Source organism: Phocoena sinus, chromosome 11, assembly GCF_008692025.1.
Source record: "Phocoena sinus isolate mPhoSin1 chromosome 11, mPhoSin1.pri, whole genome shotgun sequence".
Taxonomy (NCBI): domain Eukaryota; kingdom Metazoa; phylum Chordata; class Mammalia; order Artiodactyla; family Phocoenidae; genus Phocoena; species Phocoena sinus.
In genome coordinates this window covers 58,794,069-58,816,272 of record NC_045773.1, presented here as the reverse complement: position 1 = coordinate 58,816,272, position 22,204 = coordinate 58,794,069, and the positions used below count along the sequence as shown (strand labels likewise).

General features: G+C 36.3%; 1 pseudogene; it reads left to right on the top strand.

Moving 5' to 3' along the window:
* Positions 1 to 2,192: 2,192 nt before the first annotated feature.
* Positions 2,193 to 3,645, top strand: LOC116762530 (annotated as a pseudogene).
* Positions 3,646 to 22,204: the final 18,559 nt, after the last annotated feature.

Here is a 22,204-nt window from a genome sequence, read left to right as displayed (position 1 = left end):
GGATAAATTCAAGATTTGCTACCTAAAAATGGAAGTCCCTGAAAGAGAAAGAAGAGGGTAATAAACCATCAGAGAAATGATAAAGGAGGCAACACTGAACCAAAGCATGAGTCTCTAGGTTGGAAGGGCCTACCAGGTGCCCAGCAAAGGGAAGAAAAGATGTTTGCCTGGACATGTTATTGTGAAAATTCAGAATGCTGAAGTTTCCAGAAAGAAAAGAACAAAGTTAAAAAACAAGTCACCTTTCAACTCAACAATAAAAGGAAAAATAACTCAATTTACAAGATGGACAAAGGACTTTAATGAACAAGAAAGTAAACAAATGACCAATAGGCACATGAAAAGATGCTCAATAATCATTAGCCATCAGGGAAATCCAAACCAAAACAGCAATGGGATACCACCTAACAGCCACTAGGATGGCTATGATCAAAGAGACAGATGTTAAAAAATGTTGGTGAGAATGTAGATGGATCGAAATCCTCATACATTGCTGTTGGGGTGGAGAGTGGTGTACTGCCTTGGAAAACAGTCCAATAGCTTCTCTGAAGGTTAAACGTTGTTACTATATATATGACCCAACAATTCCACTCCTGGGTATCTAGCCAAGAGAAATGAAAACAAATATCACACAAAAAGCTGTAAATAAAGTTCATAGTGGTATTATTAATAGCTCCAAAGTGGAAACACCCCAACTCATGAAGGGATAAATAAAATGTAGTGCTGGAAACACCCCAACTCATGAAAGGATAAATAAAATGTAGTGTATCCGTACAATGAAATATTACCTGGTCATAAAAAGGAATGAAGTACTGACACGTGTTTCAACAGGGATGAGCCTTGGAGATATTTTCCTAAATGAAAAGTCAGTCAAAAAAGACCACATATTTAAGATTCCCTTTATATGAAATGATGAGATTAGGCAAATCTATAGAGACAGAGAGGAGATTAGTGGTTGCCTAGGGAAGTGGAGGTTGGGGGAAAAGGGGGAGTGACTTTAATGGGTACAGATTTCTTCTGGGGGGAAGAAAATATTCTAAAATTTTGGTGGGGATGGTTGCACAGCTCTGTGATTATACTAAAAGCCATTGAATTGTACATTTTAAATGGGTGACTTGTATGATATGTGTGAATTATATCCCAACAAATCTATTTTTCTTTTCAAAAGTCACACTGTTATCAGGCTTCTGAGTAGCCCTGGATTCTAGAAGTTTATATATAATGTGGAAATAAACAAAGACCACACAGATGAGATTAAGAAAATGCTATCTATTCACATGTTTCTATAGCAAGGGAGTCAGCCACCATCATTTGGTTTTGCCAGAAACTCAAAGGCAGGCAGAGGATTGGGAAAGCTTTTTACTGAAAAAAAGGGAAGGTTTCAGGTGTGCTCTAATTGGAAACTGGGGTGTTGGAAATCTGTAGGTGAGCTTGCTAGAGGCAGGGCATCCCATGTGATTGGTTAGGTGTGTATTTGGCTTTCTCTGGTTGGCACTAAATTGAAAGTGGGAACAAGACTTAGAGAAGCTGTCAGTTGTTATTCAAATTCTGGCCATTTTGGGTCAATTTTTTTTAAGGGTTTATTGTTTGATCTTCCTGGATTTTTTGTTAGAGACAGTGATCTGACCTACAAGTCTGACTTGTAGACAGTAGGCTGGTTTCTTGGCTCTTTAGATAATGGCTTCATTTCCTAAGTTGGTTGCCACAGATTTGGGGTCAGAGTTTTATTTTATTTATTTATTTATTTATTTTATTGAAGTGTAGCTGATTTACAATGTTGTGTTAATTTCTGCTGTAAAGCGAAGTGACTCATTTATACACATATATGCATTCTTTTCTTATATTCTTATCTGTTGTGGTTTATCACAAGATATTCAGTATAGTCCCCTGTGCTATATGGTAGGGCCATATTGTTTATCCATTCTATATATAATAGTTTGCATCTGATAATCCCAAACTCTGAATCCCCCTCCCCCTCCCCCTATCTCCCCACTGGCAACCACAAGTCTGTTCTCTATGTCAGAGTTTTATTTTTATATATGGCCTGGGCATTGTCCACTTGTATATTCAGTCTCTCAATAAAAATGCTTCCAAAATTATGAAGGAATGAAAAACATATATTAAAAATATACCTAAGGAGGGTCATCTGTGCCTTGCCTCTCCTTGATCCAGCCCACTCTGCTGCCACCGCAATGGCCCAAGCTGATATTGCCCTGATTGGACTGGCTGTCATGGGCAGAACTTAATTTTGAATATGAATGACCATGGCCTTGTGGTCTGTGCTTTTAATAGGATAGTCTCCAAAGTTGATGATTTCTTGGCCAATGAGGTGAAAGGCACCAAGGTGGTTGGTGCTCACTCCTTGAAGGAGATGGTCTCCAAGCTGAAGAAGCCTTGGTTAATCATCCTGCTTAAGAAGACTGTCCTGGATGTCGATTTTATTGAAAAACTGGTACCCTTGTGGGACGCTGGTGACATCATCATCAATGGAGGAAATTCTAAATACAGGGATACCACAAGACAGTGTTGAGACCCCAAGGCCAAGAGAATCTTGTTTGTGGGGAGTGAAGTTAGTGGTGGAGAGGAAGGGGCATAGTATGGCCCATCATTTATGCAGGGAGGGAATAAGGAGGCTTGACCCCACATCAAGGCAATCTTCCAAGGCATCGCTGTGAAAGTGGGGACTGGAGGACCCTGGTGTGACTGGGTGGGAGATGAGTGGGCAGGACACATTGTGAAGATGGTGCACAACAGGGTAGAGTATGGAGACATGCAGCTGATTTTTGAGGCCTACCACCTGATGAAAAACATCCTGGGTTTGGAGCACGAGGAGATGGCAAAGGTTTTTGAGGAATGGAATAGGAGAGGGCTAGAGTCATTCCTGATTGAAATCACAGCCAATATTTTAAAGTTCCAAGACCGATGTAAAATACCTGCTGTTAAAGATCAGGGACAGTGCGGGGGCAGAAGGGCACTGGGAAGTTGACCACCATCTCGACCCCGGGATACGGTGTCCCTGTCACCCTCATCAGAGAAGTGGTCTTTGTTCGATGCTTATCATCTCTGAAAGATGAGCGGCTCCAAGCCAGCAGAAAGCTGAAGGGACCTCAAAAGATCCAGTTTGAAAGAGATAAGGAATCATTCCTGGGGGCATTCGAAAGGCCCTCTATGCTTCCAAGATCATCACTTATGCTCAGGACTTTATGTTGCTAGGACAGGTAGCCACTGAATTTGGCTGGATGCTCAACTATGGTGGCATTGCCCTGATGTGGAGGGGGTGCTGCATCAGCAGGAGTGTATTCCCAGGAAAGATAAAAGATACATTTGATCGAAACCCAGGGCTTCAGGGCTTCTGAATCTACTACTAGATGACTTTTTTAAGTTGGCTGTGGAAACTGCCAGGACTCCCAACAGCAGGCAATCAGTACTGGTGTCCAGACAGGCATTCCCATGCTCTGCTTCACCACTGCTCTTTCCTTCTATGATGGATACAGACACAAAATGCTGACAGCCAACCTAATCCAGGCTTAGCGAGATTACTTTTGGGTCCACACTTATGAACTCTTGGCCATGCCAGGACTGTTTCTCCACACTAACTGGATAAGCCACAGTGCTAGTGTGTCCTTGTCTTCATACAATGCCTGATCAGATTCTGTTAGGCGCCATGACTCCGCAAACAGGGACATTCCATTTGCCACACAACAGTGCTTCCATGACACTTTGACCTACTTTCTGCTCAGATCTCTCTCTCTTTTTTTAATTTACTAGTAGTTTTATTTATTTATTTATAACATCCTTATTGGAGCATAATTGCTTTACAATGTTGTGTTAGTTTCTGCTGTATAACAAAGTGAATCGGCTATTGCATACATATATCCTCATACCCTCCCTCTTGTGTCTCCCTCCCACGCTCCCTATCCCACCCCTCTAGGTGATCAAAAAGCACAGAGCTGATCTCCCTGTGCTATGCAGCTGCTTCCCACTAGTAATCTATTTTACATTTGGTAGTGTATGTATGTCCATTCCACTCTCTCACTTCATCCCACCTTACACTTCCTTCTCCCCGTGTCCTCAAGTCCATTCTCTATGTCTGCGTCTTTATTCCTGTTCTGTCCCTAGGTTCATCAGAATCTTTTTTTTTTTTTTAGATTCCATATATATGTGTTAGCATACCGTATTTATTTTCCTCTTTCTGTATGACAGACTCTAGGTCCATCCACCTCACCACAAATAACTCAATTTCATTTCTTTTTATGGCTGAGTAATATTCCATGATATATATGTGCCACATCTTCTATATCCATTCATCTGTCGATGGACACTTAGGTTGCTTCTATGTCTTGGCTATTGTAAATAGAGCTGCAATGAACATTGTGGTACATGACTCTTTCTGAATTATGGTTTTCTCATGGTATATGCCCAGTAGTGGGATTGCTGGGTCATATGGTAGTTCTATTTTTAGTGTTTTAAGGAACCTCTATACTGTTCTCCATAGTAGCTGTATCAATTTACATTCCCACCAGATCTCTTTAAAAAGTGTCATAAGAGACTCCTCTGAAGAGTCAACTCAAGTCTATTTGTAAAGTAGTTCTGTGAGAACCATCACGCCCTCTGCCCTCACCTTTTGGGACAGAGCAGGAATTGAGCGTGTGCACCACAGTGTGAGCCAGCTCTGTGAGGCAGTGTTTCTCACATGTCCCCTGTGGATTTGGGAAGCAGAGTAAGTTTGCTCTGATAGAGGCAGCAGCACTTATCACATAGGAGGGAAAGGTTTTTGTGGAATTTGATCAAACTGGAACCTTTGTATTATGTAGGTGAATTTCCTTTTCCCTTTACTTAATAAAAGTAAAAAGAAAAAAAATCCTAGGAATAAATAAAATTTGAGAGCTGAATACAAAGTACATATTCAAGGATTCATAAACTTTACTTCCTAAGTGTCTTTCCTTAGAAAATTAATTGAAGACATTTTCCAAAAAATTAGCATAAAAAGGGAAAGACATGACATTCAGAAAGAGATGATGCAATCCAGAAGAGCAGGGACCTGAAGTTCCAGGAAAAGCACTGTTTAGTACTTCTAGAGAGCAGCCTTCCAGGATGGAGGCAAGAACCCAAGATGCCTGCAGGGAGTTCTACGAGGGGAGGGAAGAGAGGGAGTTTAGAAGAGAGTTGTATAAAGTATAATGGTACTGAGGATATGAAAAGGGTGCAAGGGGAAAAAGAGGCAATTTACAAAGAATTAGACATGCCAGGAAAAACAATAATATATTATAGTGTTTGCAGTTTTTATGATTTTGAATTATTGTTCAAGCAGAGCCTGTAATTACAAAGGCATAATAGTATAAGCACTATTGTTTTTCAGTGAAGACAAATGTAAAACAATTAGATGTACTTATAAAACAGAACATAAATATTGTCATCCTTGATAAAGTAGAAATACAGATGACAGTGGGAAGGTGAAAAGTGGGCAAAACGCCAGGGAATGGCAGCTCATGTCATCAGGGTAAGATAGGAAGCTAGGTGATGTGTTTATAGTTGATAGAACAGGAAGTAAATGTGTCAGTTTATTACTGAGAGAAATAATGGTGTTCACATGCATTCACACACCAGCACACAAACTTGAACCTGAATTCTTCCTTAACAATACTTTGTAGACATCTCTTAGTGTAATACATTATCATTTGTAACTGAATCATACCTTTATTGCTAGATTTTTGGGTTGTTTCTAATTATTCACTATTGTCAAAAGTGCTATAAATATGTCCTAATTTGTTTTTGTTTTTGCAATTTACCTATTATTTACCTTATAACAATTTCCTAAAAAATGCAATTCTACATCTAATGTTATCTATATGTGAAAATTTAAATCTATGTGTAGATTGGTTTCCAGAAATGTTTACCAACTCATATTCTCTATTTAATGTATATTTCTTGCCCACCATAGTCACCATTTTAACCCATATCAGTCTCCTATTGGTGAGGGAGATTAGCGTTGCTTTCCTGGAAAGAAGAGTGCACCACAATAATCTTCTCAGATTTAGTCTTCATTTTCAAATTCCGCCATCTCAGTGGGAGCTGGCCTTAATCCATATAGTAACCCGAATGATACCTAAAAAGCATTTCAATGCAATTGCCAACTGGAAGCTATCACAACCCTTCAAGAATAGCTTTTAAATAGTTTCAAAATGCTTTATTGCTAAATATAAAAAAGAACTATGACTTTTCATAATAGAATTATACTAGATAGACTCACCCAAAATAGTAGAGAGTATATTCATTTAAACAGTTCAAATATCTGTGTTAGAAGAAAAAGTGGTGGATGGTGGAAGTGAAATTGTACTTTATGCTTACCAGGTGGCACTTTAAGTAATATTTTTCACAGGAAACTCAGTGATGAGTTTGTGTGTGTGTGAGTGCATGTTTATTAACAAGCATCACATCTGTCTTCCTATTTGGCTTTTTTCTGATGTCCCATCCATTTTTCTTACTCTTCATTTCAGTTCTATCACATTTATAGCATCTTTATTCACAAGATTACTCACTTTCCTGGCTCAGATTTCATGGTATTTAACAACTATAATTGTACTTTTCAAGTGCTGTACCAATCTTCAGTATTACATTCCCTGTAATATTCCCTGGCAGGGATATTAGTTTTCAAAACGGCCGAAAAGCTCTTAGAGGTTTCATTTGTAAAGATGGGCTGTACTTAATTTTGATGACAGTTATTTTGTTTATAACCATACTAAAAAGATCAATCTCATTAAATGTGTGTTACAATTGGCAAATATAAATATGGACTAAATTCTATCATCAAATTTGTAGAAGTGATCTTAGATATGAGCTCCTTGGAGTTTTTAGAGGAGAGGTGATAAAAGTAAAATATTCTTACTTTCTGGGTAAATATTGTTCAAGCTTCAAAGATAGGGTGATATATGTCCTATTTCACACAGCACAGTCCCAGTTTATTCCTGTTGTTTTAGCTTAATTAATCATCCCCCTTCACTCTCAAAAGTTTCTTGGAATGGGTGATAATTATATGATCACCCTGTTTGCAGAATTTCTACTAAATCTGGGATTACTTGATCAAAGTCATTTAATTCTTTCTTCCACCTTCCTCTAGTACCTGCTATGTTACAAAGCTTGGATGAGTTTTTAAAAATAGTTTAAAATTATGTATATGAATATATATGTGTATATATATATAATAAGATATAAAATGTCAATTTCAGACTATACACAAGTGTGTATGCCCTTAAAATAAGATAAAGTGTACAGAGCCACAAGGCAGACGACTGCATGCTATTTTTATAGACTGTCTCACTTCACATATCCTAGTATGTATATATTTTGTACCTTGCCTACTCTACTGCCATGGATCTTAGAGCAACTGTAAAGACCAATAAAATTTCTTGCTCCCTAAACCAAGAAAAACCTGCATAATATAAAACTTGCAATAACATTTGAGAAAGGATTTTTCACTAAGGACAATTGAAATTTAAATTATGCGACTATTCTGTTTATTATTATTACAAATTTGACCTAATGATAATGTCTCATCACTGAGAGAACACTGTGATAAAGACCAGTAAGTAGTTTATAATTTTTTTGCTTTGCAAAATAACTTCCTTGGTTTTGGTGATAGAATTCTTAGGACTATGTGTCAAGGTTTATTTATCCATTTTACTTATTATGTATTTTTCACACATAGAAATGTAAAATGTAATATTTAAATGGTTCATATTCCCACCAACCAGGTAACTTAATACTATTAATATTTAAATACAACCAGCCCCCCTGCCACACACACATGAAATTTCATTTTTATACATGTATTTGTTATCTATTATTTTATAACGAATTACTCTATGACAGGTTAGCAGATTAAAGCACAGACATTTATCATTTCCCAGTTTCTGTGGGTCAGGAACTCAAGAGTGGCTTAGCTGGATGGCTCTGGCTCAGGGTCCTCCCCTCCCAACGCTGCAGTCAGGCTGTCAGCCAGAGCGACATCATCTGGGCTTGACTGGAGCTGCAGGATCCATTTCCAGGATGGCTCACTCACACAGCTGTTGGCAGACCTCTGGTCTTTTCCATGAGACCTCTTTGTAGGCCTGCTTGTGTATCTTCAGGACTTGTAAATAGGTCTTCCCCAGAGTAAGTGATCTAAGAGATCCAAGAAGAAAGCTGCAAAGTCCTTTTGTTACACACCATCACTTCTGTCATATTCTGTTCATTAGCAGCAACTCACTAAACCCAGACCTCACTCCAGAGAGGGGAATTAATCTCAACTCTTGAAGTGAGGAGTAGCGAAGAATTTGTGGACATGTTTTAAAACCACCACACATGGTAAAAATGCAGGAAGCTAGTGTAAAGTGAGGACACTTGAAACAAAAACACTGCTGAGAGAAATTAAAGAAGACCTGAACAAATGGAAAGATATACCATATTCAGAGATTGGAGACTTAGTACTCTTATGATCTTAATTCACTCCAAGATGGTTTGCATATTCAATATCACAATAAAAACCCAGGAGTTTTTCTGGTAGAAATTGACAAGATGACTCCTAAATAAATATGAAAATGTGAAGGACCCAGAGCAGCAAGGTGATCATGAAGAAAAATGAAAAATACACACGAACACATTTCAAGATTTACTATGAACTTAGAGTCATTAAGACAAGAGTGTTTTTGGCATAGGATAGATAAATAATTCAATGAGATAGAATAGAAAGCCTGGAAAGAGACAGGTAATGTCATTTGATTTTTAGCAGAAGTGCCAAGCAATTTAAAGGGCAAATTCCTAAACTGGAAACAATCAATGTTAATCAGTATGAAAATGAATTAATAAACTGTGGTATATTCATACTCTGGGCTATAATTACTCAGCAATAAAGAGAACAAAATACTGATACATGCAAACACATGAATACATTTTTAATATGTTTTGCTGAGTGAAAGAAACCAGGTGCAAATGAATACATAATATGCTTTCATTTATATGAGGTTAACAGGTACAACTCATCTATGGGAATAAAAATCAGAATAATAATTATGACTGGGGGATAGTGTAGACAGGGAAAGGGCAGGCTATAATTGCTTATTAATTGCAGGGGTTTTTGTTTTGTTAATTTTTTCAAATTTCTCACATAGATGATCATGCCATCTGTAAACAGTTTATTTCTTAATTCCCAATCTATATACCTTTTATTTCTTTTTCTTGTCTTATTTCATTAAGTAGTACTTCCAGTAGTACGATGTTGATAAGGAGTGGTGAGAAGAGACAGCCTTGCATTCTTCCTTATCTTAGTGGGAAAGCTTTGATTTGCTTAAGTATAATGTTAGCTATTGGTTTTTTGCAGATACTTTTTTTTATCAAGGTGAGGAAGTTACCTTTTATAATTTTTATCTTGAATGGGTATTGGATTTTGTTAAATGCTTTTTTATATATCTATTGATATGATCCTGTGCTTCTTTTTTTTAGCTATTTAGTAATAGTTTCCATTAATTGATTTTCAAATGTTGAACCAGTCTTACAAACCTGGGATAAATCCTTCTTGGCTGTAGTGTATAATTCTTTTTATAGATTGTTGAATATTTTGTTGAAGTTTTTTGTATCTGTGTTCATGAGAAACATTGGTCTGTAATTTCTAGTTATTACAGGGTGCTCTGGTACATTTCAAACTAGTTCCCTTTCCCCTTGCCCTGCTGGAAGTGCAAGTGGATTTTTCTCAGATATTTACTGTGAGAACCAGGTTATGCTCCTGTATGTAATACAATACTGTGGGGACCTCCTCATGACTGGATTCCCCCTGGAGTTTTTAACTCTTAGACTTATCTACACTGAACCTCTAGCAATCTGTCAATTACCATCATGTTTTCCTCTCCTGGCCCTGGTTCTCTTGGTTTCTGCTCTTAAGCCTCTGCTACAGTATTCACCTGACTTCCTGTCTCACCTGTCTCTCTCTCCAATCTTGGGTGGCAGTTTGCCTTGTGTCCTCCCCTCTATTATGCAGCCAAGAAGAGTTGTTGATTTTTTAGTCTGTTCAGCTTTTTACTTGTTAGGGCAGAGTGACAACTTTCAAGTTTCCTACATGTGGAACTGGAAACCAGAAATCAATAAATATATTTTTTTACAGTAAAGTTTTGTTTTGTAATATGAAAAAGTTGTTTTTAAATTTAGTATAAAGTAAGAACACTCTCCACTCATGACAGATTGAAGTGACATATCATTTAAACTGAGCAAATGATGATCTTTGAAAAGACACTTTTAATTACACCACAAGTTCTTCAAAGCACTTTGTATATTCCCCAAATATAATATACAAAATAAAAATTTGTCTTGCTATTAGAGGTTTCAGAAGAATTATTCTTTTTGATAGTTCATAATATTAACTGATGTCAAAGAAATGTAAAATAATTTTAAATGGTTAGGCTGGCTTAGAGGTAAAAGATAACTTGAGCCATATGTTAACATCAAAAGAAAAGATTTAATAGAACCATTGAAAATTATAATTTTAAATTTAAAAAGACCTTAAAAAATAGACTACTAAATTTGTTGAGAGACAACTGACTCAACATTTTTATTGAAGTCAGTGTTAGTGACATATAGTTTTCTGCATCATCATGTATCATTCACTGTCATCATCTCAAAAATTATACAAATATGCTGTCTTTTGGAGCAGTCAAGTTAATCCTAGATTGACATGTGTTACTCAGACTGGGTAGTCATGTTGTGGTTTTATTTAGCACAATTCTGTAATGAACTTGCCTATCCAAAGATAACTCTTCTAATCTCCTACCCTAGGATTCTGAATATTAAAGTTACTGCTTTCATCTAAGCCAAAAAATCAAATGAACAACTGTAAATGAGCATTATCTATGATCATTACAGTAAAAGCTACAATTTTTTGTGTGCCTCTTATGTGTGAGGCACTTTACAGACATTATCTCACTTAATTGTCTTTATCATCACCCTGCCAGTATGGGGGTCCCTATATTGTAGGTAAGGGAATAGACTCTGATTGCTTAAGTAACTTGTGTGAAATCAAACAGTTAAGAGGCAGACAAGTTAGGAGTCAAAGTAATGTCCTTCTACTATACTGAACACTGTGAATAGATTCTGCAAGCAAAAAATAAGAGTTTTTGCATTCAATAAACTGTATCTAGAGAAAGAGGGAAAAAGTGAATTGTTATGTAACAAGGTTAGAAATAATTTAAAGACTAAATACATATTTGAAAAATTCAGATAATACTTCAAAGAGTAAATTTTCCTTTTGAGGAAAATGGTCAGGGAAAAATTCATGATAGCAGGTTTGGAAATGTGTATTTGAAGGATGGAGAGGACTTGGGTACCCAGAGATGAAAGAATATGTGGCAGCAAGAGGTCGAAGACCCAGGGATAAAAGGAGGTGAGAGGGAGATATTTGAGTAGTGAAGGGGACATTTTTTCTAAGGATGCACTTTGAATACATGCTTATACAAGTATTACATGTGTTAACATTATCACCTTTCAATATTTCATGATGAAGTTGTTTGGGAATGACACATTGGGAAGATACTGACAAAAATAGAAAGAACATTTTTCTATGCTTAGAAAGGGAGGTAAATTCAGGTGGAGGATATAATATTGGGCATAGATAATTAGAAAGCATCAGAGAGAGCAGATATTTTGTGGTGAAAATACAAATAAATGGAAATGACAAAAAACATAATGGGTTGCTAAAAACAAATTTTAAGTTATTGACTTTTTTTCTGCTTTGACTATTTGTGGAGTGACTCAAAAATACATAATATGCCATGAAAAACTAGAGAAAATGAAAGAATCAAGGGAAAATGTTAAGCTAACTTTTATTGAGCATTTCCTATGTGCCAGGCTTTCTGGCAAATATTTTATATTATTTTATTTGTTGCTCAACATGTCTGTGAGTTAGAGCTCTTATTATTCCCATTTTATAAATAAAGAATTTGAGGTTAAAAGAGAGTAAGTCACTTTCTCAAGACCTCAGGGCTGGTTAGGGGCAGATCTTGGGCTTTAACTCCAAAGTTTGGGCTCCTCACCACCTAATGATACTACTGCAGATGAATGATATTCTCATGGAAGCTGAGACAATAGACACATTTAAGCTTTGTGCATGAAAGCACACTAAGGTAATATAATTCATCCAATTTTATGGCATACTTTACGACTAGGTTCTAGTTTCACTCTAAGTTAATTTCTAAAATTTTATCATAACTTATTTCATGACTGGAATCTCCAGTATCTTCTCTATAAGGCTAATACAACCACTTGTGTGAAGTAAGTTTGTATTTCATGCTAAAGTCCTTCTGATTTAAATTTATTATTGCTATCAATATCCTTAGTGGCTGGAATTAGTTTGGGCTTACCAAGAAATAAACAAACAACAAAACCAAACAACAAACACATCCCTCCAAAACAAAACCTATCCACTAAAGGAATAGATGATAAAACAGCATTTACTATATCTTGAAAACTGTCAATAAACCTGTACCTATGAGCTTCTTAATAGATATTGTAAAATATCTTCTGAAATTTTCTATTTAGAAAATATCTGGAAACCAAAGCTCTAATTATCATCAGTCACCGTAATGTTTAAACTCAGTAGCTTTTACTTTGAGGAAAAAAATTGCAGTTTGGCAATAGGAATACATAAAACCACGTCATAAGCCCCCAGGCTTTATTCTCTGAAACTTTTACTAAAAATTCTAATTGCTTAGAATTTTGTTTTAACTTTACCTTAGGAAAAACAAAACAAAACAAAATAATAATATGAGAATATGAAAACTCTGGGTTATCATAAATGCATAGGTTTCATTTCTTTTTGAGGATTAAAATCTTCATTTGAACGTAAAAATGACAGTGTGTTTTGCAGATAGCTGTCTAAAACAAAGTTAACAAATTTGAGCTTTTATTTAACTCTGTATTATACTGTTAAGCATATCAGATTATAAGAAGTTTGTGTTGTGAAAATACATTTTTAAAGCCTGTGATTTTTCTTCACCAAATGATACGTAAATATCTTATGTAGTCAAGCTATTTCTTTGCACACAACACAATCTGAAGCCTGAAATTTCAATGAATATTGAAATTCAAAGAATATTCAAAGAATAGGCCAGAGAGTTAATTAATTAAAAATAAAAATTCCCTGTTCTATCCCCAGTGTTCTAATTCATTACCTTTGGAATGGGACTCAGAAACTATATGTTTACTAAATATTTCAGTATGTTGAATGCAGTAACTCTGGAGATCATACTTGGTGATATACTGATAACATTTTTTTGCCAAAATTTTTAGACTTTTACTAATGGGGGAAAGACCAACCTGGAAATTTGTTATTTAAATTTAAATATTTGTGTTTAGTATTGCAACCTGCTTTGCTTTCAAAATCCCAGCTCTGATTTCTGACCCTGATAATCATGAAATGTAGCTTGAAAACAACTCAAAACCTGATTAAAACATAAAATATCAGTTTGAACACCTTGGATTACTACCCAGGTAATAAGGACAGGAGGAGTTCAGATCTTAAAAGAAGAACAATAAGATGAGACATATTTGGCATTGCTTTGCTCTCTCAGTCCTGACTGAGAGGCTGAGCATCTGAACAGAAGTTTCAGCAATTTTGTAGATCACGATGGGAGTGTGGGCACTGGAGTTCCAAGTCCTAGAAGGAAGGAGGGCTTTTGTGACTGTGGTACGTGCATCTATGTATCTATATATTTCTCCCCACCCTCTCTTGATTAATGATATCACTTCTGGAGCCAGAACAAACTGGATTTAAGTCGTGAGTGTTTTGGAGTCAGTTACCTAATATTCTTTATCAGAACCATTTTTTCATTTGTTCATTCACTTGATAAATATATAATGTGTGTCAACTATATCCCAAGACTTTGGTGTCTATTTTATTTTATTTTTGAGATTTTTTTCGTGCTATGTCTTTGATTTTTTTTCTTTTTCTCTTTCTTATTCTTTTTTTTTTTTTTGGCCGCACCATGCAGCATGCGAGATCTTAGATCCCCAACTAGGGATTGAACCCGTGCCCCCTGCAGTGGAAACACAGAGTCCTAACTGCTGAACCGCCAGGGAAGTCCCTGATGTCTAATTTAAAGGATAATACCTACTTCATTAGGTCATTGTGAGGATTATAATTTGGTGATTTTCAGCATCTATCACAATGACTGGTGTATAATAGTGCTCAATAAATATATGCTGAAGAAAGGAACTGATTAAAGCAGAAGTATCAGACTTCTAATGGGAATCTCTTTTTGCTTCATATGTTTTCACTTACTTTCTAAAAAAATCTAAATGTCATATGTTACTATTGTCTAATTTAATTGTCACAGTATCATTATAAAAAGTTTATCATAATTAATAATTTTATTTCACACATGTAAACAAAAAGTAACTCAAAGGGAAATGACAGGTTCATGATATTTTCTCTAAATCTTATTCAAACTTATATTCTGTTTTTTGTTTGTTTTAAGCTAGATTCTTCTTTTTTATTGTGATATAATCAATATATAATATTGAATTAGTTTTAGGTGTACAGTCTAACGATCTGGTATATGTATGCACTGAAAAATCATTACCACCATAAGTTTAGTTAACATCTATCAACCACACAGAGTTACAAAGTTTTTTTTTTCTTGTGATGAGAACACTTAAGATTTACTCTCTTACCAACTTTCAAATATACAACATAGTTTTTTTCACTATAGTCACCATTACACCCCCAGGACTTAGTTATCTTATAGCTGGAAATTTGTACCTTTTGACCACGTTCATCCTATTTTGCCCACCTCCTAACCACTGCCTCTGGCCACTACCAATCTGTTCTCTGTATCTATGAGTTTTTGTTGTTGTTTTTTAGATTCCACATACACATCAGATCATACAGCATATATCTTTCTCTGCTTGACTTATTTCAGTAAGCATAATGTCCTCAAGGTCCATCCATGTTGTTGCAGATGACAGAATTTCCTTCTTTTTAAGGCTGAATAATATTCCAATCTATGTATATACCATATTTTCTTTATTCATTCATCCATCAATGGACATTTAGGTTGCTTCCCTATCTTAACTATTGTAAATTATGCTGCAATGAACATGGGGGAGTGCAGATGTCTTTTCAAGGTAGTGATTTCCTTTCTTTTGAATAAATATTCAGGGTGGAATTGTTGCATCCCAGAACTTGGCTGGGAAGTTCTGATTCATCTGCCATATTCACCAGACATTGCACCTTCAGATTTCCATTTATTTAGGTCTTTACAAAATTCTCTTAATGGAAAAAATTTCAATTCCCTGGAAGACTGTAAAAGTCACCTGGACCAGTTCTTTGCTCAAAAAAGATAAGAAGTTTTGGGAAGATGGAATTATGAAAGGAATTATGAAGTTGCCTGAAAAATGGCAAAATGGTGAATATGTTGTTCAATAAAATGGTGAAAATAAAAAATGTGCCTTTTATTTTTACTTAAAAACTGAAGTCACTTTTTGGCCAACCCAATAGGTACTGCTCACCTTCTCCCCCTGTCGTGTGCAGGCAGCTTTCATCCTCTAGGACGGAATCCTTTCACAGGATTAATGTCAACGTAGGAGGGGGCACAGTGCCGCACTGGGGCAGATGTCCAGGTGAATGACCCAAGGGAGGTGGCAGCCCTCTGGTTTCTGTGCTGTGTGTGCAGGGGACCCACGAGCTGCCCCATGCACAAGCGAGATGTGAGGGGAGAGGGGGAGAGGGTGTTGCAGGAGAAGCAGAGCCTCACGTCAGGACAGAGGGGTGCTGTGCATGGGGTTTGCTGTTCAGGGCATGAGCTCCTGGAGGAGTGCCAGGAATCATCCCAAAAGCCAGAAGGCATCAGTGGTATCACTCACACCTCAGTGTTCACTGGTACAAAGGGCAGAACCGAATCAGCACCGGCCCACAGAAATTGCTGAGCTTCTATGAGTGTCTAGATGACAGGCAAGGATGCAAGGCCCCGCTGCCTTTCCACAACTGGGAAAAAATAGCCCCCTTAGATCTCCAGCATGCAAAGTGTGTGGGGGGGAGGAGTGCAACTGTAAAACAGGAAGCAGTTCCCTAGAGAGACTGAGCAGTTTTAATGAGCTCAGTCACTTCAAATAAAGAATTTACTTCTGAATAGACTAGTTATTTAAACAGAAACAATACTATATGAACTGGCACATAGAAAACATCAATTACAATAGGAAATGAAAATGCTACATATATTTTAGCATATCAGAGGATAGGGTATCAATTTATGACCCCACTACATCAAAGAAACCAATTAAATAACATATACCATTTCATAGCTTCTAAACTAACCAAAACCTAAAGTAATAATTCCAAATGCTATTAAAATTATGGTAACAATATTGCACTTATACACTGATGACAGAATAAACTAGAACATAATTTGGCAATAAAATTCATGAATTATAAGTAGATCATGATAATATACTTTTCTAAGGAAATAGTTCATGAAAATCCATTACAGCATTATTTATAAAATGAAGTACTCAAGAACAACTTAAATGGCCAGTAGCAGGAAATAATTTAATAAATTCTAGTACATCAACTCTGTGGAATATTAGACATCCATTAAAATGTAAAATTATTAAAAACTGCATTGGCATATAGAATTATTTAGTGGAAAAATAAAATAAATAGAATATAAAATTATATATTCTATACACCTAAAACTATATAAAAATTCTGTATGCATTTGAAAAAATCTGGTATAACAAAGAAAAAGTAAACATAGTTTAACCATAGAGAGTAAGAGAAAGGATGGATTCCTTTTAAAAATATAGTTTTGTCATTGTAATAGTATTTTAAAATTTTAAATACAAAATAAGAGCTAATCTCCATTACTGGAAATCAGATTCTGACTTTATGCCTAGATTCCGCCAATTTGCTGCCCTCTTTCCAAGAAAGCAGAGTAGAAGACTTCAGACCCTATAACCTCGTTAATCTGGGTTTGATTCTTGATTTAACCACCCATTAACCATGAGACTACAGGCAAGTCACTTCGCCTCTCTCTGGCCCATCGTCTTCCTCTGTAAAACAGGATTAGTAGTACCTACCTAACAGTGTGATGGAGAGGATTAAATAACTTTTCATATTAAAGCACTTTATCTAAGTCCTAATAATTATTAAGCATTCTGAAAGTTAACCGTTGTTTTCTTCTTCTTCTTCTTCTTCTTATTTTTTTTTTAAACATCTTTATTGGGGTATAATTGCTTTACAATGGTGTGTTAGTTTCTGCTTTACAACAAAGTGAATCAGCTATACATATACATATGTTCCCATATGTCTTCCCTCTTGCGTCTCCCTCCCTCCCACTCTCCCCATCCCACCCTTCCAGGCTGTCACAAAGCACCGAGCTAATATCCCTGTGCCTTGCGGCTGCTTCCCCCCAGCTATCTACCTTACTACGTTTGTTAGTGTGTATATGTCCATGACTCTCTCTCGCCCTGTCAAAACTCACCCTTCCCCCTCCCCATATCCTTAAGTCCGTTCTCCAGTAGGTCTGCGTCTTTATTCCTATCTTACCCCTAGGTTCTTCATGACATTTTTTTCCCTTAAATTCCATATATATGTGTTAGCATACGGTATTTGTCTTTTTCTTTCTGACTTACTTCACTCTGTATGACAGATTCTAGGTCTATCCATCTCATTACAAATAGCTCAATTTCATTTCTTTTTAAGGCTGAGTAATATTCCATTGTGTATATGTGCCACATCTTCTTTATCCATTCATCCGATGATGGGCGCTTAGGTTGTTTCCATGTCCTGGCTATTGTAAATAGAGCTGCAATGAACATTTTGGTACATGACTCTCTTTGAATTTTGGTTTTCTCAGGGTATATGCCAAGTAGTGGGATTGCTGGGTCATATGGTAATTCTATTTGTAGTTTTTTAAGGAACCTCCATACTGTTCTCCACAGTGGCTGAACCAATTCACATTCCCACCAGCAGTGCAAGAGTGTCCCCTTTTCTCCACACCCTCTCCAGCATTTATTGTTTCTTGATTTTTTGATGATGGCCATTCTGACTGGTGTGAGATGATATCTCATTGTAGTTTTGATTTGCATTTCTCTAATGATTAATGATGTTGAGCATTCTTTCATGTTTTGTTGGCATTCTGTATATCTTCTTTGGAGAAATGTCTATTTAGGTCTTCTGCCCATTTTTGGATGGGGTTGTTTGTTTTTTTGTTATTGAGCTGCATGAGCTGCTTGTAAATTTTGGAGATTAATCCTTTGTCAGTTGCTTCATTTGCAAATGTTTTCTCCTATTCTGAGGGTTGTCTTTTGGTCTTGGTTATGGTTTCCTTTGCTGTGCAAAAGCTTTGAAGTTTCATTAGGTCCCATTTGTTTATTTTTGTTTTTATTTCCATTACTCTAGGAGGTGGGTCAGAAAGGATCTTGCTGTGATTTATGTCATAGAGTGTTCTTCCTATGTTTTCTTCTAAGAGTTTGATAGTTTCTGGCCTTACATTTAGGTCTTTAATCCATTTTGAGCTTATTTTTGTATATGGTGTTAGGGAGTGATCTAATCTCATACTTTTACATGTACCTGTCCAGTTTTCCCAGCACCATTTATTGAAGAGGCTGTCCTTTCTCCACTGTACATTCCTGCCTCCTTTATCAAAGATAAGGTGTCCATATGTGCGTGGGTTTATCTCTGGGCTTTCTATCCTGTTCCACTGATCTATCTTTCTGTTTTTGTGCCAGTACCATACTGTCTTGATTACTGTTGCTTTGTAATATAGTCTGAAGTCAGGGAGCCTTATTCCTCCAGCTCCTTTTTTCGTTCTCAAGATTGCTTTGGCTATTCGGGGTCTTTTGTGTTTCCATACAAATTGCGAAATTTTTTGTTCTAGTTCTGTGAAAAATGCCAGTGGTAGTTTGATAGGGATTGCATTGAATCTGTAGATTGCTTTGGGTAGTAGAGTCATTTTCACAATGTTGATTCTTCCCATCCAAGAACATGGTATATCTCTCCATCTATTTGTATCATCTTTAATTTCTTTCATCAGTGTCTTATAATTTTCTGCATACAGGTCTTTCGTATCCTTAGGTAGGTTTATTCCTAGATATTTTATTCTTTTTGTTGCAGTGGTAAATGGGAGTGTTTTCTTGATTTCACTTTCAGATTTTTCATCATTAGTATATAGGAATGCCAGAGATTTCTGTGCATTAATTTTGTATCCTGCTACTTTATCAAATTCATTGATTAGCTCTAGTAGTTTTCTGGTAGCATCTTTAGGATTCTCTATGTATAGTATCATGTCATCTGCAAACAGTGACAGCTTTACTTCTTCTTTTCCGATTTGGATTCCTTTTATTTCCTTTTCTTCTCTGATTGCTGTGGCTAAAACTTCCAAAACTATGTTGCCTAAGAGTGGTGAGAGTGGGCAACCTTGTCTTGTTCCTGATCTTAGTGGAAATGCTTTCAGTTTTTCACCATTGAGGATGATGTTTGCTGTGGGCTTGTCATATATGGCTTTTATTATGTTTAGGAAAGTTCCCTCTATGCCTACTTTCTGGAGGGTTTTTATCATAAATGGGTGTTGAATTTTGTCGAAAGCTTTCTCTGCATCTATTGAGATGATCATATGGTTTTTCTCCTTCAATTTGTTAATATAGTTTATCACATTGATAGATTTGCGTATATTGAAGAATCCTTGCATTCCTGGAATAAACCCCACTTGATCATGGTGTATGATCCTTTTAATGTGCTGTTGGATTCTGTTTGCTAGTATTTTGTTGAGGATTTTTGCATCTATCTTCATCAGTGATATTGGCCTGTAGTTTTCTTTCTTTGTGACATCCTTGTCTGGTTTTGGGATCAAGGTGATGGTGGCTTCGTAGAAGGAATTTGGGAGTGTTCCTCCCTCTGCTATATTTTGGAAGAGTTTGAGAAGGATAGGTGTTAGCTCTTCTCTAAACGTTTGATAGAATTCACCTGTGAAGCCATCTGGTCCTGGGCTCTTGTTTGTTGGAAGGTTTTTAATCACAGTTTCAATTTCAGTGCTTGTGATTGGTCTGTTCATATTTTCTATTTCTTCCTGATTCAGTCTTGGCAGGTTGTGCATTTCTAAGAATTTGTCCATTTCTTCCAGATTGTCCATTTTATTGGCATAGAGTTGCTTGTAGTAATCTCTCATGATTTTTTTTATTTCTGCAGTGTCAGTTGTTACTTCTCCTTTTTCATTTCTAATTCTATTGATTTGAGTCTTCTCCCTTTTTTTCTTGATGAGTCTGGCTAGTGGTTTATCTATTTTGTTTATCTTCTCAAAGAACCAGCTTTTAGTTTTACTGATCTTTGCTATCGTTTCCTTCATTTCTTTTTCATTTATTTCTGATCTGATTTTTATGATTTCTTTCCTTCTGCTAGCTTTGGGGTTTTTTTGTTCTTCTTTCTCTAATTGCTTGAGGTGCAAGGTTAGGTTGTTTATTCGAGATGTTTCCTGCTTCTTAAGGTGGGCTTGTATTGCTATAAACTTCCCCCTTAGAACTGCTTTTGCTGCATCCCATAGGTTTTGGGTCGTTGTGTCTCCATTGTCATTTGTTTCTAGGTATTTTTTTATTTCCTCTTTGATTTCTTCAGTGATCACTTCATTAGTAAGTAGTGTATTGTTTAGCCTCCATGTGTTTGTATTTTTTACAGATCTTTTCCTGTAATTGATATCTAGTCTCATGGCGTTGTGGTCGGAAAAGATACTTGATACAATTTCAGTTTTCTTAAATTTACCAAGGCTTGATTTGTGACCCAAGATATGATCTATCCTGGAGAATGTTCCATGAGCACTTGAGAAAAATGTGTATTCTGTTGTTTTTGGATGGAGTGTCCTATAAATATCAATTAAGTCCATCTTGTTTAATGTATCATTTAAAGCTTGTGTTTCCTTATTTATTTTCATTTTGGATGATCTGTCCATGGGTGAAAGTGGGGTGTTAAAGTCCCCTACTATGAATGTGTTACTGTTGATCTCCCCTTTTATGGTTGTTAGTATTTGCCTTATGTATTGAGGTGCTCCTATGTTGGGTGCATAAATATTTACAATTGTTATATCTTCTTCTTGGATCGATCCCTTGATCATTATGTAGTGTCCTTCTTTGTCCCTTTTAATAGTCCTTATTTTAAAGTCTATTTTGTCTGATATGAGAATTGCTACTCCAGCTTTCTTTTGGTTTCCATTTGCATGGAATATCTTTTTCCATCCCCTTACTTTCAGTCTGTATGTGTCTCTAGTTCTGAAGTGGGTCTCTTGTAGACAGCATATATAAGGGTCTTGTTTTTGTATCCATTCAGCCAATCTGTGTCTTTTGGTGGGAGCATTTAGTCCATTTACATTTAAGGTAATTATTGATATGTATGTTCCTATTTCCATTTTATATATTGTTTTGGGTTCGCTACTATAGGTCATTTCCTTCTCTTGTGTTTCGTGTCTAGAGAAGTTCCTTTAGCATTTGTTGTAAAGCTGGTTTGGTGGTGCTGAACTCTCTCAGCTTTTGCTTGTCTGTAAAGGTTTTAATTTCTCCATCAAATGTGAATGAGATCCTTGCTGGGTAGAGTAGTCTTGGTTTCAGGCTATTCTCCTTCATCACTTTCAGTATGTCCTGCCACTCCCTTCTGGCTTGTAGGGTTTCTGCTGAGAGATCCGCTGTTAACCTTATGGGGATTCCCTTGTGTGTTATTTGTTGTTTTTCCCTTGCTGCTTTTAATATGCTTTCTTTGTATTTAATTTTTGACAGTTTGATTAATATGTGTCTTGGCGTGTTTCTCCTTGTATTTATCCTGTATGGGACCCTCTGTGCTTCCTGGACTTGATTAACTATTTCCTTTCCCATATTAGGGAAGTTTTCAACTATAATCTCTTCAAATATTTTCTCAGTCCCTTTCTTTCTTTCTTCTTCTTCTGGAACCCCTATAATTCGAATGTTGGTGCGTTTCATGTTGTCCCAGAGGTCTCTGAGACTGTCCTCAGTTCTTTTCATTCTTTTTTCTTTATTCTGCTCTGCAGTAGTTATTTCCACTACTTTATCTTCCAGGTTACTTATCCGTTCTTCTGCCTCAGTTATTCTGCTATTGATCCTATCTAGAGTGATTTTAATTTCATTTATTGCATTGTTCATCGTTGCTTGTTTCATCTTTAGTTCTTGTAGGTCCTTGTTAACTGTTTCT